We start from the raw sequence: 11,822 nt of genomic DNA, 5'->3' as shown, positions 1-11,822 counted from the left end.
AAAAGTCGCTTCTGGTGTAACTTCATAGCAAAGTAAAAAGTTCGTTATGGATGGACGAAATGAGTTGAAATAGATAGTTTGTGCATGAAAAGTCACTTCTGGTGTAACTTCATAGCAAAGTAAAAAGTTCGTTTTGGATGGACGTAATAAGTTGAAATAGATAGTTTTTGGTAGGAAAAGTCGCTTCTGGTGTAACTTCATAGCAAAGTAAAAAGTTCGTTTTGGTTGAACGAAATGAGTTGAAATAGATAGTTTTTGCATGAAAAGTCACTCCTGGTGTAACTTCATAGCAAAGTAAAAAGTTCGTTTTGGATGGACGTAATAAGTTGAAATAGATAGTTTTTGGTAGGAAAAGTCACTTCTGGTGTAACTTCATAGCAAAGAAAAAAGTTCGTTTTGGTTGAACGAAATGAGTTGAAATAGATAGTTTTTGCATGAAAAGTCACTCCTGGTGTAACTTCATAGCAAAGTAAAAAGTTCGTTTTGGTTGAACGAAATGAGTTGAAATAGATAGTTTTTGCATGAAAAGTCACTCCTGGTGTAACTTCATAGCAAAGTAAAAAGTTCGTTTTGGATGGACGTAATAAGTTGAAATAGATAGTTTTTGGTAGGAAAAGTCGCTTCTGGTGTAACTTCATAGCAAAGTAAAAAGTTCGTTATGGATGGACGAAATGAGTTGAAATAGATAGTTTTTGCATGAAAAGTCACTTCTGGTGTAACTTCATAGCAAAGTAAAAAGTTCGTTTTGGATGGACGAAGTGAGTTGAAATAGATAGTTTTTGGTAGGAAAAGTCACTTCTGGTGTAACTTCATAGCAAAGTAAAAAGTTCGTTTTGGTTGAACGAAATGAGTTGAAATAGATAGTTTTTGCATGAAAAGTCACTTCTGGTGTAACTTCATAGCAAAGTAAAAAGTTCGTTTTGGATGGACGTAATAAGTTGAAATAGATAGTTTTTGGTAGGAAAAGTCGCTTCTGGTGTAACTTCATAGCAAAGTAAAAAGTTCGTTTTGGTTGAACGAAATGAGTTGAAATAGATAGTTTTTGCATGAAAAGTCACTCCTGGTGTAACTTCATAGCAAAGTAAAAAGTTCGTTTTGGTTGAACGAAATGAGTTGAAATAGATAGTTTTTGCATGAAAAGTCACTCCTGGTGTAACTTCATAGCAAAGTAAAAAGTTCGTTTTGGTTGAACGAAATGAGTTGAAATAGATAGTTTTTGCATGAAAAGTCACTTCTGGTGTAACTTCATAGCAAAGTAAAAAGTTCGTTTTGGTTGAACGAAATGAGTTGAAATAGATAGTTTTTGCATGAAAAGTCACTTCTGGTGTAACTTCATAGCAAAGTAAAAAGTTCGTTTTGGATGGACGTAATAAGTTGAAATAGATAGTTTTTGGTAGGAAAAGTCGCTTCTGGTGTAACTTCATAGCAAAGTAAAAAGTTCGTTTTGGTTGAACGAAATGAGTTGAAATAGATAGTTTTTGCATGAAAAGTCACTCCTGGTGTAACTTCATAGCAAAGTAAAAAGTTCGTTTTGGTTGAACGAAATGAGTTGAAATAGATAGTTTTTGCATGAAAAGTCACTCCTGGTGTAACTTCATAGCAAAGTAAAAAGTTCGTTTTGGTTGAACGAAATGAGTTGAAATAGATAGTTTTTGCATGAAAAGTCACTTCTGGTGTAACTTCATAGCAAAGTAAAAAGTTCGTTTTGGTTGAACGAAATGAGTTGAAATAGATAGTTTTTGCATGAAAAGTCACTTCTGGTGTAACTTCATAGCAAAGTAAAAAGTTCGTTTTGGATGGACGTAATAAGTTGAAATAGATAGTTTTTGGTAGGAAAAGTCACTTCTGGTGTAACTTCATAGCAAAGTAAAAAGTTCGTTTTGGTTGAACGAAATGAGTTGAAATAGATAGTTTTTGCATGAAAAGTCACTCCTGGTGTAACTTCATAGCAAAGTAAAAAGTTCGTTTTGGTTGAACGAAGTGAGTTGAAATAGATAGTTTTTGCATGAAAAGTCACTCCTGGTGTAACTTCATAGCAAAGTAAAAAGTTCGTTTTGGTTGAACGAAATGAGTTGAAATAGATAGTTTTTGCATGAAAAGTCACTTCTGGTGTAACTTCATAGCAAAGTAAAAAGTTCGTTTTGGTTGAACGAAATGAGTTGAAATAGATAGTTTTTGCATGAAAAGTCACTTCTGGTGTAACTTCATAGCAAAGTAAAAAGTTCGTTTTGGATGGACGTAATAAGTTGAAATAGATAGTTTTTGGTAGGAAAAGTCGCTTCTGGTGTAACTTCATAGCAAAGTAAAAAGTTCGTTTTGGTTGAACGAAATGAGTTGAAATAGATAGTTTTTGCATGAAAAGTCACTCCTGGTGTAACTTCATAGCAAAGTAAAAAGTTCGTTTTGGTTGAACGAAATGAGTTGAAATAGATAGTTTTTGCATGAAAAGTCACTCCTGGTGTAACTTCATAGCAAAGTAAAAAGTTCGTTTTGGTTGAACGAAATGAGTTGAAATAGATAGTTTTTGCATGAAAAGTCACTTCTGGTGTAACTTCATAGCAAAGTAAAAAGTTCGTTTTGGTTGAACGAAATGAGTTGAAATAGATAGTTTTTGCATGAAAAGTCACTTCTGGTGTAACTTCATAGCAAAGTAAAAAGTTCGTTTTGGATGGACGTAATAAGTTGAAATAGATAGTTTTTGGTAGGAAAAGTCGCTTCTGGTGTAACTTCATAGCAAAGTAAAAAGTTCGTTTTGGATGGACGTAATAAGTTGAAATAGATAGTTTTTGGTAGGAAAAGTCGCTTCTGGTGTAACTTCATAGCAAAGTAAAAAGTTCGTTTTGGTTGAACGAAATGAGTTGAAATAGATAGTTTTTGCATGAAAAGTCACTCCTGGTGTAACTTCATAGCAAAGTAAAAAGTTCGTTTTGGTTGAACGAAATGAGTTGAAATAGATAGTTTTTGCATGAAAAGTCACTTCTGGTGTAACTTCATAGCAAAGTAAAAAGTTCGTTTTGGTTGAACGAAATGAGTTGAAATAGATAGTTTTTGCATGAAAAGTCACTTCTGGTGTAACTTCATAGCAAAGTAAAAAGTTCGTTTTGGATGGACGTAATAAGTTGAAATAGATAGTTTTTGGTAGGAAAAGTCGCTTCTGGTGTAACTTCATAGCAAAGTAAAAAGTTCGTTTTGGTTGAACGAAATGAGTTGAAATAGATAGTTTTTGCATGAAAAGTCACTCCTGGTGTAACTTCATAGCAAAGTAAAAAGTTCGTTTTGGTTGAACGAAATGAGTTGAAATAGATAGTTTTTGCATGAAAAGTCACTCCTGGTGTAACTTCATAGCAAAGTAAAAAGTTCGTTTTGGTTGAACGAAATGAGTTGAAATAGATAGTTTTTGCATGAAAAGTCACTTCTGGTGTAACTTCATAGCAAAGTAAAAAGTTCGTTTTGGATGGACGTAATAAGTTGAAATAGATAGTTTTTGGTAGGAAAAGTCACTTCTGGTGTAACTTCATAGCAAAGTAAAAAGTTCGTTTTGGTTGAACGAAATGAGTTGAAATAGATAGTTTTTGCATGAAAAGTCACTTCTGGTGTAACTTCATAGCAAAGTAAAAAGTTCGTTTTGGATGGACGTAATAAGTTGAAATAGATAGTTTTTGGTAGGAAAAGTCGCTTCTGGTGTAACTTCATAGCAAAGTAAAAAGTTCGTTTTGGTTGAACGAAATGAGTTGAAATAGATAGTTTTTGCATGAAAAGTCACTCCTGGTGTAACTTCATAGCAAAGTAAAAAGTTCGTTTTGGTTGAACGAAATGAGTTGAAATAGATAGTTTTTGCATGAAAAGTCACTCCTGGTGTAACTTCATAGCAAAGTAAAAAGTTCGTTTTGGTTGAACGAAATGAGTTGAAATAGATAGTTTTTGCATGAAAAGTCACTTCTGGTGTAACTTCATAGCAAAGTAAAAAGTTCGTTTTGGATGGACGTAATAAGTTGAAATAGATAGTTTTTGCATGAAAAGTCACTTCTGGTGTAACTTCATAGCAAAGTAAAAAGTTCGTTTTGGTTGAACGAAATGAGTTGAAATAGATAGTTTTTGCATGAAAAGTCACTCCTGGTGTAACTTCATAGCAAAGTAAAAAGTTCGTTTTGGTTGAACGAAATGAGTTGAAATAGATAGTTTTTGCATGAAAAGTCACTTCTGGTGTAACTTCATAGCAAAGTAAAAAGTTCGTTTTGGTTGAACGAAATGAGTTGAAATAGATAGTTTTTGCATGAAAAGTCACTTCTGGTGTAACTTCATAGCAAAGTAAAAAGTTCGTTTTGGATGGACGTAATAAGTTGAAATAGATAGTTTTTGGTAGGAAAAGTCGCTTCTGGTGTAACTTCATAGCAAAGTAAAAAGTTCGTTTTGGTTGAACGAAATGAGTTGAAATAGATAGTTTTTGCATGAAAAGTCACTCCTGGTGTAACTTCATAGCAAAGTAAAAAGTTCGTTTTGGATGTACGAAATGAGTTGAAATAGATAGTTTTTGCATGAAAAGTCACTTCTGGTGTAACTTCATAGCAAAGTAAAAAGTTCGTTTTGGATGGACGAAGTGAGTTGAAATAGATAGTTTTTGGTAGGAAAAGTCACTTCTGGTGTAACTTCATAGCAAAGTAAAAAGTTCGTTTTGGTTGAACGAAATGAGTTGAAATAGATAGTTTTTGCATGAAAAGTCACTTCTGGTGTAACTTCATAGCAAAGTAAAAAGTTCGTTTTGGATGGGCGTAATAAGTTGAAATAGATAGTTTTTGGTAGGAAAAGTCGCTTCTGGTGTAACTTCATAGCAAAGTAAAAAGTTCGTTTTGGTTGAACGAAATGAGTTGAAATAGATAGTTTTTGCATGAAAAGTCACTCCTGGTGTAACTTCATAGCAAAGTAAAAAGTTCGTTTTGGTTGAACGAAATGAGTTGAAATAGATAGTTTTTGCATGAAAAGTCACTTCTGGTGTAACTTCATAGCAAAGTAAAAAGTTCGTTTTGGATGGACGAAATGAGTTGAAATAGATAGTTTTTGCATGAAAAGTCACTTCTGGTGTAACTTCATAGCAAAGTAAAAAGTTCGTTTTGGATGAACGAAATGAGTTGAAATCGACAGTTTGTGCATGAAAAGTCACTTCTGGTGTAACTTCATAGCAAAGTAAAAAGTTCGTTTTGGATGGACGTAATAAGTTGAAATAGACAGTTTTTGCATGAAAAGTCACTTCTGGTGTAACTTCATAGCAAAGTAAAAAGTTCGTTTTGGATGGACGAAATGAGTTTAAATGGACAGTTTTTGCATGAAAAGTCACTTCTGGTGTAACTTCATAGCAAAGTAAAAAGTTCGTTTTGGATGAACGAAATGAGTTGAAATCGACAGTTTGTGCATGAAAAGTCACTTCTGGTGTAACTTCATAGCAAAGTAAAAAGTTCGTTTTGGATGGACGTAATAAGTTGAAATAGATAGTTTTTGCATGAAAAGTCACTTCTGGTGTAACTTCATAGCAAAGTAAAAAGTTCGTTTTGGATGAACGAAATGAGTTGAAATCGACAGTTTGTGCATGAAAAGTCACTTCTGGTGTAACTTCATAGCAAAGTAAAAAGTTCGTTTTGGATGGACGTAATAAGTTGAAATAGACAGTTTTTGCATGAAAAGTCGCTTCTGGTAACTTCATAGCAAAGTAAAAAGTTTGTTTTGGATGAACGAAATGAGTTGAAATAGATAGTTTTTGCATGAAAAGTCACTTCTGGTGTAACTTCATAGCAAAGTAAAAAGTTTGTTTTGGATGAACGAAATGAGTTGAAATAGATAGTTTTTGGTAGGAAAAGTCACTTCTGGTGTAACTTCATAGCAAAGTATAAAGTTCGTTTTGGATGGACGAAATGAGTTGAAATAGATAGTTTTTGGTATGAAAAGTCACTTCTGGTGTAACTTCATAGCAAAGTAAAAAGTTCGTTTTGGATGAACGAAATGAGTTTAAATGGACAGTTTGTGCATGAAAAGTCACTTCTGGTGTAACTTCATAGCAAAGTAAAAAGTTTGTTTTGGATGAACGAAATGAGTTGAAATAGATAGTTTTTGGTATGAAAAGTCACTTCTGGTGTAACTTCATAGCAAAGTAAAAAGTTCGTTTTGGATGGACGAAATGAGTTTAAATGGACAGTTTGTGCATGAAAAGTCACTTCTGGTGTAACTTCATAGCAAAGTAAAAAGTTCGTTTTGGATGGACGAAATGAGTTGAAATAGACAGTTTTTGCATGAAAAGTCACTTCTGGTGTAACTTCATAGCAAAGTAAAAAGTTCGTTTTGGATGAACGAAATGAGTTGAAATCGACAGTTTGTGCATGAAAAGTCACTTCTGGTGTAACTTCATAGCAAAGTAAAAAGTTCGTTTTGGATGGACGAAATGAGTTGAAATAGACAGTTTTTGGTAGGAAAAGTCACTTCTGGTGTAACTTCATAGCAAAGTAAAAAGTTCGTTTTGGATGAACGAAATGAGTTGAAATAGACAGTTTTTGCATGAAAAGTCACTTCTGGTGTAACTTCATAGCAAAGTATAAAGTTCGTTTTGGATGGACGAAATGAGTTGAAATAGATAGTTTTTGGTATGAAAAGTCACTTCTGGTGTAACTTCATAGCAAAGTAAAAAGTTCGTTTTGGATGAACGAAATGAGTTTAAATGGACAGTTTGTGCATGAAAAGTCACTTCTGGTGTAACTTCATAGCAAAGTAAAAAGTTCGTTTTGGATGGACGAAATGAGTTGAAATAGATAGTTTTTGGTATGAAAAGTCACTTCTGGTGTAACTTCATAGCAAAGTAAAACGTTCGTTTTGGATGGACGAAATGAGTTGAAATAGATAGTTTTTGCATGAAAAGTCACTTCTGGTGTAACTTCATAGCAAAGTAAAAAGTTCGTTTTGGATGAACGAAATGAGTTGAAATCGACAGTTTGTGCATGAAAAGTCACTTCTGGTGTAACTTCATAGCAAAGTAAAAAGTTCGTTTTGGATGAACGAAATGAGTTGAAATCGACAGTTTGTGCATGAAAAGTCACTTCTGGTGTAACTTCATAGCAAAGTAAAAAGTTCGTTTTGGATGGACGAAATGAGTTGAAATAGACAGTTTTTGGTAGGAAAAGTCACTTCTGGTGTAACTTCATAGCAAAGTAAAAAGTTCGTTTTGGATGAACGAAATGAGTTGAAATAGACAGTTTTTGCATGAAAAGTCGCTTCTGGTGTAACTTCATAGCAAAGTAAAAAGTTCGTTTTGGATGGACGAAATGAGTTTAAATGGACAGTTTGTGCATGAAAAGTCACTTCTGGTGTAACTTCATAGCAAAGTAAAAAGTTCGTTTTGGATGAACGAAATGAGTTGAAATCGACAGTTTGTGCATGAAAAGTCACTTCTGGTGTAACTTCATAGCAAAGTAAAAAGTTCGTTTTGGATGGACGAAATGAGTTGAAATAGACAGTTTTTGGTAGGAAAAGTCACTTCTGGTGTAACTTCATAGCAAAGTAAAAAGTTCGTTTTGGATGAACGAAATGAGTTGAAATAGATAGTTTGTGCATGAAAAGTCACTTCTGGTGTAACTTCATAGCAAAGTAAAAAGTTCGTTTTGGATGGACGAAATGAGTTTAAATGGACAGTTTTTGCATGAAAAGTCACTTCTGGTGTAACTTCATAGCAAAGTAAAAAGTTCGTTTTGGATGGACGAAATGAGTTGAAATAGACAGTTTTTGGTAGGAAAAGTCACTTCTGGTGTAACTTCATAGCAAAGTAAAAAGTTCGTTTTGGATGAACGAAATGAGTTGAAATAGATAGTTTTTGGTATGAAAAGTCACTTCTGGTGTAACTTCATAGCAAAGTAAAAAGTTCGTTTTGGATGAACGAAATGAGTTTAAATGGACAGTTTGTGCATGAAAAGTCACTTCTGGTGTAACTTCATAGCAAAGTAAAAAGTTTGTTTTGGATGAACGAAATGAGTTGAAATAGATAGTTTTTGGTAAGAAAAGTCACTTCTGGTGTAACTTCATAGCAAAGTAAAAAGTTCGTTTTGGATGGACGAAATGAGTTTAAATGGACAGTTTTTGCATGAAAAGTCACTTCTGGTGTAACTTCATAGCAAAGTAAAAAGTTCGTTTTGGATGGACGAAATGAGTTGAAATAGACAGTTTTTGGTAGGAAAAGTCACTTCTGGTGTAACTTCATAGCAAAGTAAAAAGTTCGTTTTGGATGAACGAAATGAGTTGAAATAGATAGTTTTTGGTATGAAAAGTCACTTCTGGTGTAACTTCATAGCAAAGTAAAAAGTTCGTTTTGGATGAACGAAATGAGTTTAAATGGACAGTTTGTGCATGAAAAGTCACTTCTGGTGTAACTTCATAGCAAAGTAAAAAGTTCGTTTTGGATGAACGAAATGAGTTGAAATAGATAGTTTGTGCATGAAAAGTCACTTCTGGTGTAACTTCATAGCAAAGTAAAAAGTTCGTTTTGGATGGACGAAATGAGTTTAAATGGACAGTTTTTGCATGAAAAGTCACTTCTGGTGTAACTTCATAGCAAAGTAAAAAGTTCGTTTTGGATGGACGAAATGAGTTGAAATAGACAGTTTTTGGTAGGAAAAGTCACTTCTGGTGTAACTTCATAGCAAAGTAAAAAGTTCGTTTTGGATGGACGAAATAAGTTGAAATAGATAGTTTTTGGTAGCAAAAGTCACTTCTGGTGTAACTTCATAGCAAAGTAAAAAGTTCGTTTTGGATGGACGAAATGAGTTTAAATGGACAGTTTTTGCATGAAAAGTCACTTCTGGTGTAACTTCATAGCAAAGTAAAAAGTTCGTTTTGGATGGACGAAATGAGTTGAAATAGATAGTTTTTGCATGAAAAGTCACTTCTGGTGTAACTTCATAGCAAAGTAAAACGTTCGTTTTGGATGGACGAAGTGAGTTGAAATAGATAGTTTTTGCATGAAAAGTCACTTCTGGTGTAACTTCATAGCAAAGTAAAAAGTTCGTTTTGGATGAACGAAATGAGTTGAAATCGACAGTTTGTGCATGAAAAGTCACTTCTGGTGTAACTTCATAGCAAAGTATAAAGTTCGTTTTGGATGGACGAAATGAGTTGAAATAGACAGTTTTTGCATGAAAAGTCACTTCTGGTGTAACTTCATAGCAAAGTAAAAAGTTCGTTTTGGATGAACGAAATGAGTTTAAATGGACAGTTTGTGCATGAAAAGTCACTTCTGGTGTAACTTCATAGCAAAGTAAAAAGTTCGTTTTGGATGAACGAAATGAGTTGAAATCGACAGTTTGTGCATGAAAAGTCACTTCTGGTGTAACTTCATAGCAAAGTAAAAAGTTCGTTTTGGATGGACGAAATGAGTTGAAATAGATAGTTTTTGCATGAAAAGTCACTTCTGGTGTAACTTCATCGCAAAGTAAAAAGTTCGTTTTGGATGGATGAAATGAGTTAAAGTAAACAGTTTTTGGTATGAAAAGTCACTTCTGGTGTAACTTCATCGCAAAGTAAAAAGATCGTTTTGGATGAACGAAATGAGTTTAAAAAGATAGTTTTTGGTAGAAAAAGTCACTTCTGGTGTAACTTCATAGCAAAGTAAAAAGTTCGTTTTGGATGAACGAAATGAGTTGAATAGATAGTGTTTGGTATGAAAAGTTACTTCTGGTGCAACTTCATATCAAAGTACAAAATTCGTTTTGCATTGACGAAATAAGTTGAAATAGATAGTGTTTGGTATGAAAAGTTACTTCTGGTGTAACTTCATATCAAAGTACAAAATTCGTTTTGCATTGACGAAATAAGTTGAAATAGATAGTGTTTGGTATGAAAAGTTACTTCTGGTGCAACTTCATATCAAAGTACAAAATTCGTTTTGCATTGACGAAATAAGTTGAAATAGATAGTGTTTGGTATGAAAAGTTACTTCTGGTGTAACTTCATATCAAAGTACAAAATTCGTTTTGCATTGACGAAATAAGTTGAAATAGATAGTGTTTGGTATGAAAAGTTACTTCTGGTGTAACTTTATATCAAAGTACAAAATTCGTTTTGCATTGACGAAATAAGTTGAAATAGATAGTGTTTGGTATGAAAAGTTACTTCTGGTGTAACTTCATATCAAAGTACATAATTCGTTTTGCATTGACGAAATAAGTTGAAATAGATAGTGTTTGGTATGAAAAGTTACTTCTGGTGTAACTTCATATCAAAGTACAAAATTCGTTTTGCATGGACGAAATAAGTTGAAATAGATAGTGTTTGGTATGAAAAGTTACTTCTGGTGCAACTTCATATCAAAGTACAAAATTCGTTTTGCATTGACGAAATAAGTTGAAACAGATAGTGTTTGGTATGAAAAGTTACTTCTGGTGTAACTTCATATCAAAGTACAAAATTCGTTTTGCATGGACGTAATAAGTTGAAACAGATAGTGTTTGGTATGAAAAGTTACTTCTGGTGTAACTTTATATCAAAGTACAAAATTCGTTTTGCAAGGACGAAATAAGTTGAAACAGATGGTTTTTGGTATGAAAAGTTACTTCTGGTGTAACTTCATATCAAAGTACAAAATTCGTTTTGCATGGACGTAATAAGTTGAAATAGATAGTGTTTGGTATGAAAAGTTACTTCTGGTGTAACTTCATATCAAAGTACAAAATTCGTTTTGCATGGACGTAATAAGTTGAAACAGATAGTGTTTGGTATGAAAAGTTACTTCTGGTGTAACTTCATATCAAAGTACAAAATTCGTTTTGCATGGACGAAATTAGTTGAAATAGAAAGTTTTTGCATGAAAAGTCACTTCTGGTGTAACTTCATATCAAAGTACAAAATTCGTTTTGCATGGACGAAATTAGTTGAAACAGATAGTGTTTGGTATGAAAAGTTACTTCTGGTGTAACTTCATATCAAAGTACAAAATTCGTTTTGCATGGACGTAATAAGTTGAAACAGATAGTGTTTGGTATGAAAAGTTACTTCTGGTGTAACTTCATATCAAAGTACAAAATTCGTTTTGCATGGACGTAATAAGTTGAAACAGATAGTGTTTGGTATGAAAAGTTACTTCTGGTGTAACTTCATATCAAAGTACAAAATTCGTTTTGCATGGACGTAATAAGTTGAAACAGATAGTGTTTGGTATGAAAAGTTACTTCTGGTGTAACTTCATATCAAAGTACAAAATTCGTTTTGCATGGACGTAATAAGTTGAAACAGATAGTGTTTGGTATGAAAAGTTACTTCTGGTGTAACTTCATATCAAAGTACAAAATTCGTTTTGCATGGACGTAATAAGTTGAAACAGATAGTGTTTGGTATGAAAAGTTACTTCTGGTGTAACTTCATATCAAAGTACAAAATTCGTTTTGCATGGACGAAATTAGTTGAAACAGATAGTGTTTGGTATGAAAAGTTACTTCTGGTGTAACTTCATATCAAAGTACAAAATTCGTTTTGCATGGACGAAATAAGTTGAAATAGATAGTGTTTGGTATGAAAAGTTACTTCTGGTGTAACTTCATATCAAAGTACAAAATTCGTTTTGCATGGACGTAATAAGTTGAAACAGATAGTGTTTGGTATGAAAAGTTACTTCTGGTGTAACTTCATATCAAAGTACAAAATTCGTTTTGCATGGACGTAATAAGTTGAAACAGATAGTGTTTGGTATGAAAAGTTACTTCTGGTGTAACTTCATATCAAAGTACAAAATTCGTTTTGCATGGACGTAATAAGTTGAAACAGATAGTGTTTGGTATGAAAAGTTACTTCTGGTGTAACTT

This window comes from Anopheles moucheti (assembly GCF_943734755.1).
Source record: "Anopheles moucheti chromosome X unlocalized genomic scaffold, idAnoMoucSN_F20_07 X_unloc_7, whole genome shotgun sequence".
NCBI classification, from domain to species: Eukaryota; Metazoa; Arthropoda; class Insecta; order Diptera; family Culicidae; genus Anopheles; species Anopheles moucheti.
The sequence above is the reverse complement of the archived record's forward strand: the minus strand, read 5'-3'. Positions refer to the sequence as shown.